Source organism: Podarcis cretensis, assembly GCF_951804945.1.
Source record: "Podarcis cretensis genome assembly, chromosome: 12".
NCBI lineage: Eukaryota > Metazoa > Chordata > Lepidosauria > Squamata > Lacertidae > Podarcis > Podarcis cretensis.
In genome coordinates, this window is record NC_137181.1 from 38,678,475 (window position 1) to 38,684,474 (window position 6,000).

The window sequence follows — 6,000 nt, forward strand, 5'->3', positions numbered from 1 at the left end:
CCTGCTCGCAACACATTTTCTGTACAAACCAGGTTTTTGTGTGTCTAAGGGTCTTTCTGTTTGTCTGACTGACTGTTAAGCAAACACAATGCTGCTGATATTGTGACATAAGACGTTGTTTCTGAATGTTTCTCAGAAGCCAAACTTTTCCTTGCTATGACTCACTCCCCCCTTGGCCATCTGCAAACACACCCTTTCGCCAATCTCAGTCTGTTCCCTCACCAGAAAGAACACCTCCCTGTTGCCTAAATAAACCACAGCAGCTCCCAGTTCTCTCTGCTTTCATTGAGTACTTAACAATGCATGAAAATGTACCAGCTTAACCAGTAAGCTTTTAAAGAAACAAGTTGCTGAAATTCTGTCCGGTAACTTGCAGGGGGTACTGGCTTGATTATGCCTAACTACCCGTCATGCTAGGAACTGGTGCAGTGTTTCTGTGAAAAACAGAAAATACCTAGGGCAGGGGTGGGGCATCTTTTTCAGGCTAAGCACCTTATTCCTTTAAAGAAAGAAAACAGCTCAGTCTTAGTGATCACAGCAACCCTTCTCAGTAGGCCCCAATGAGGCCGTTGCGAGGACTGCTTCCCACTGCTCTCTAAGGCTCCTGCCCTAGTTCCTTTCCCAGCACCCTAAGGCTCTGTCATCCTGTCTCTTGTTGCTCCACCCACTTCATTTCTCTGGGAGACCAGCGGTGAAGGGAATTGGTTGCAGCAGGAGGCGGAGACTCCCTGGCTTCTTCTGCAGCCTGCCTCGCCTTTGTCCCCTGGCTCCCCTCCTCTCCTGCATTTGAGTCTGGACTGCTCTCTGCCACAGCCTCTTCCTGCTCACTAAACCCTGTTGCCTCTTCAGCTTCTGAAACTTCCTCCTCCCAGTTTTCTCCCTTTGACCATGCATCGTCATCCCACCACCAATCCCCTGGCTCTGAGCTTTCTTCCCCTGGGGATTCCCTTGGGGGGTTCCCCCACCTGGTGCCTCCCACCAATCTTCTGCATCTAGCCAGTCCATGACACTTGCAAAGGGATGCATTCGGTTCCCCATTCCTGATTTAGGGCCCAGCAATTATTCTCCCTGCGGCGGGGTGCGCTCCCACTGCTCGGTCCCAGCGCCTGCCAACCTAGCAGTTCGAAAGCACCTCCGGGTGCAAGTAGATAAATAGGGACCGCTTACCAGCGGGAAGGTAAACGGCGTTTCCGTGTGCGGCTCTGGCTCTGGCTGTGGCCAGAGCAGCGATGTCACGCTGGCCACGTGACCCGGAAGTGTCTCCGGACAGCGCTGGCCCCTGGCCTCTTAAGTGAGATGGGCGCACAACCCCAGAGTCTGTCAAGACTGGCCCGTACGGGCAGGGGTACCTTTACCTTTACCTTTAATTATTCTCCTAGATGGGAATTTCAGCGGTGAAAAACCAGGCACTGTTCATGCAGCAGAACATGCTCAGCTGGAAGTCAGGGTAACCCACTATGCAAGCCTGCAATGGTCCTTTAAGCCACGAGGAGGGAGACAGCTCTCCTGTCCTGGCTCAGATCCCCGAACTTCATACGCACAACAGCGTTAGAATTAAAATGGTTCAATTTTGCCTTGAATAAGGAAGCCAGTTCAAACTGATGCTTTGATATAAAACACATCATGTGATGTTGGGTAAAACACATGCAGTCAGCCTGATCTAGGTCAAAAGACTAAACGTTCTCTGAGCTGCCAGATGGAAATCAGAGAGAATTCAGTTGTGTGCTATAACCTTCTCATAGGTCTGTATGAGAGCAAATGGTGGATCACTTGTTGGAAACATATGTGCAAAGCATGCTACATAATACCCAGTTTCCATATGTAAAGAGCTTTTGTGGTGGTGCATTTTCAAAGAAGGAATCCCTCCTCCTAAGTTGGCAGAGATTCCAGTTCACATTGTGAAGCCAGCGGAGTAGTATAGCAATCAACATTATTTACATCATAATTCAATGGACATTTGTTATGTGGTTAATAAAGATACTTTAATACAAAATGTACTTGAGTGATATTCCTTGCTGAACTATATAACCTTTCTTTAAGCTTGGCAAGGCTAATTACAAAAATTCCCAGAGGGGTAACTATGTGAGCCTACTAGAGCAACAACAAAGAGTCTTGGGTTGTGGCACCTGAAAGAAGAACACATTTTATTAAGATATCAGCTTTCAGGGACTATAGTGCACTTCACTGGATGAACTGCACTCTAGCCTATGAAAGAATAACATTTGTTAGACTTTTAGGTGCCACAGAACTATTCACTGCTGCCAACCCAAGTTGAGAATTTAGACTTAAATACCATGATGCCCTCCAGGCTTTATAGCAAGGACATTCCTAGGTGCTTAAAAGGACTCAGGGCACATATCATAACCCTGAGGTTGGAATCCCCTTCTTTGGGGAATGAGGTTAAAAATTCGGAATCAGAAACAGAATTGTGCGCAGGGTCAACCCCAGAAACACTTCCACCAGACATGACTGAAGTGCCAGTTCCTCTCTGGCCCAAGGGTATCACATTGTTGCCCTCTGGCTTCCATCGCAGAATTCCCAGTACAACCAGAATCTATAGCGCTCTCTTGGAGTAAATGGCTATTGGAGCAATCTGAGGCACTTTTAATAATAATAATAATAATAATAATAATAATAATAATTTATTTATTTATTTATACCCCGCCCATCTGGCTGGGCCTCCCCAGCCACTCTGGGCGGCTTCCATAAATACAGTAAAATATCACACGTTAAAAACTTCCCTGAAAAGGGCTGCCTTAATATGTCTTCTGAATGTCAGGTAGTTGTTTATCGCTTTGACATCTGCTGGAAGGGCGTTCCACAGGGCGGGCGCCACTACCGAGAAGGCCCTCTGCCTGGTTCCCTGTAGCTTTGCTTCTCGCAATGAGGGAACCGCCAGAAGGCCCTCGGCGCTGGACTTCAGCGTCTGGGCAGAATGATGGGGGTGGAGATGCTCCTTCAGGTATACTGGACCGAAGCCGTTTAGGGCTTTAAAGGTCAGCACCAACACTTTGAATTGTGCTCGGAAACGTACTGGGAGCCAATGTAGGTCTTTCAAGACCAGTGTTATATGGTCTCGGCGGCCGCCCCCAGTCACCAGTGAATGTGAAGCTTGCAAGCAGAACAGACCTGAAGCAACACCAGAGTTCTGCTTTCCTTTTCCTCAGGCTCAATGCCAGTAATGTGTCCACATCTGTGATGGGATTTATTTATGCTTAATTTTTAAATATATATCCCCCCCCCCTTGGGTTATGGTGGTAATTTAGTCGGGATTTCCCCCTTTAATTCTCCTTTTAAAAACAGCTGCGTGTAATAGCCAACTGAAGAGATTCAGCTCATTAAAAAGATTGGAAGTAACACCAGGGAATTGCTAGGCCTAAGCATACTTGTTTAGTCTTGCTATGATTGCTGCTTCTTTTCTTAGAATAAAATCCTCATTACTTACCCCTGCCTCAGTTCTTGGACACAACACTTACATATAAAACAATGAAATATTGCAGAATTGTAAAATCACAGTTACAAAGTTCTTGGAAAACAACAGGAGAGCAAATACTGCAGAGGAATTAGTTGCCTCATAAATTCATATTTGCAGACGTACTATTTGTCTCCACCAAGTAGCTATGACAGTAGGCATTTCTGGGCCCATCTTACATCTCCAGTTCCAGTGATCACATTCTGAATCTATGTGTGCATAAGGTACTCATCTGGATCATTGTTTGTAGGATATTGGCTAAAACAAAGGCATTCTCAGTGCTCTCTTGGACTTCCAAATAAGTCAGTGGGAATTTTGCCATTGCATTACGTGAGAGTTGTCATGAATTGAGTTAATGGCTGATTTGAGCCTTTGAACCAAGGATTCCTGGGTCACATGGACTGCCATATTAGGGGTGCAGTGGACAAAGACACACACCCACACCCCAGGTTCTAGGAGTTCCACCAAATCCCACAATCATACACAGATTACAGCTTTTTATTTATCAGATTTTTTAAAAAGTTACTAACGCGAAGAAATAAAACATTGTTGTAATATACAGTGGTACCTCGGGTTACAGACGCTTCAGGTTACAGACGCTTCAGGTTACAGACTCTACTAACCCAGAAATAGTACCTCGGGTTAAGAACTTTGCTTCAGGATGAGAACAGAAATCGTTTGTCAATGGTGCGGCAGCAGTGGGAGGCCCCATTAGCTAAAGTGGTACCTCAGGTTTCAGGTTAAGATTGGACCCCCAGAACGAATTAAGTTCTTAACCCAAGGTGCCACTGTAATTGTCATGAACTTACAGGACAACGGGGAGGAGGAAGTGGACCCTGATGAGGGGTGTAGCCAGGACTGGGACACACCAGGGCATGCCAGAGATGGGGAAGGAGAAGTTGGTGTAGGAAGCACCCATGGGATGACAGAGGATGGAGAGGTGAGGGGTGTCAGTGCACAGGAACCAGAACAGCAGGGCTCATCGCAAGAGGTAGAAGGGGCCCTGTCTCCACGACAGGCTCTCTAGGACATGGTTTCCCAAACTTGGGTTTCCAGCTGTTTTTGAACTACAACTCCCATCATCCCTAGCTAGCAAGACCAGTAGTCAGGTGGGACTTGCTAGCTCTGGGAGGAAGTGTGTGATTCCTCTGCTGGAGTAGGCCTGGAGCAGGTGAGGGTCACCTGCCTCATCAAGCCCAGATGCTGCAATCAGCATGCAAAGTATAAAAGGGCAGCAGAGATGAGATGCTGTGTTTGCTCAACTTTCCGCGTTGGTGGGACCATGGCTTGGATGGTCAAGGGAGCGCTTCAGGGCTGACTTCCAGGTGTCCTGACCCCTGAATTGGCTGCAGAGGAGGCATCGTGGCCCGACTGGATTCCTGACCTGTTGGCCTGCCGGACTGCATGCTAGCATCTACTATGGGATTGTGCACTCCAGTGGCACTTGCCACCAGGTACCCCGTGGTTCAGGGCAATAATATGCTAACATGATGTTGATATGTCAATGAATATTATGTATAAAGTTGCAGCTGTGATTTATATGCTTTCTGAAGGTATGCACTTCATATTTAATTGAATACATTTATTATATTTGATCTCCAGTAAGGAGGTGTGTAATTGGATACCAGTTCATAAATTGGGAACACCCCCAAAAATTGTATATAGCACTGGGGCTTACAACAAAGTTATTGTTACATATTAGATAGCTGATATATGGCCACAGAGGACTTGGGTACTTTTCAGAGCAAATACTTGCAAGAGAGAGAGATGGAGAGGCTAAAATATATAGACATCATACTGGCCATGAATGATTATGAGAAGCAGGGTGGTGCGATGTTGCTTTTTGACCACATTGTTCTCAGTTGAAATTTGTGGCAAAGCAGTATCTTGGGAAAGCATGGGAATGATTCTAGAAATGCATACTCATGTATCCTGTCAGATTCAACTTTAATTCTTTGATATTTGATAAAGGAAGCCTGAAACAAGCAGAAAAAAACGGACCAGGGTCATGCTATGCAGCTATTAAGAATGGGCAATGTCCATGCAATCATAAACACAAGCAATTATAAAGCAGTAAAATAAGTTCCACACCCCTGAGGTCAAATGAACTGATAATTTCTTAGAGTCACACCCATCATGATGAATCACGCCCTGCAAGGTCCTTCCCAATGGAGATTTGAAAGGTTGTTAGCTTTTAGGGATTTTCTTGTATTTTTTTCAGATAACACCTTTGTGTTTGCGTGCATGCTGGTTCTAGTAACTCTCCAAAGCCCAAATTTCTCTATACGGTTACACTTTCGATGATATTTTATGGCACAGCCTTCACTTGGAGAATTTGATAATCAGCTTTCTAAGATTCTAATTCAGGGATTGCCAACAAGGTGCCCTCCACAAGGTTTGGGCTACAACTCGCATCATCCCTGACAGCACTGGATTTTGGGCAGCGTGGCCGGTTCTGCCACACATGGCGCTGAGCTGAGCAAGCGCAAAATGTAGAAGATCCATAATTGAGAAGATCTATTTGGGGG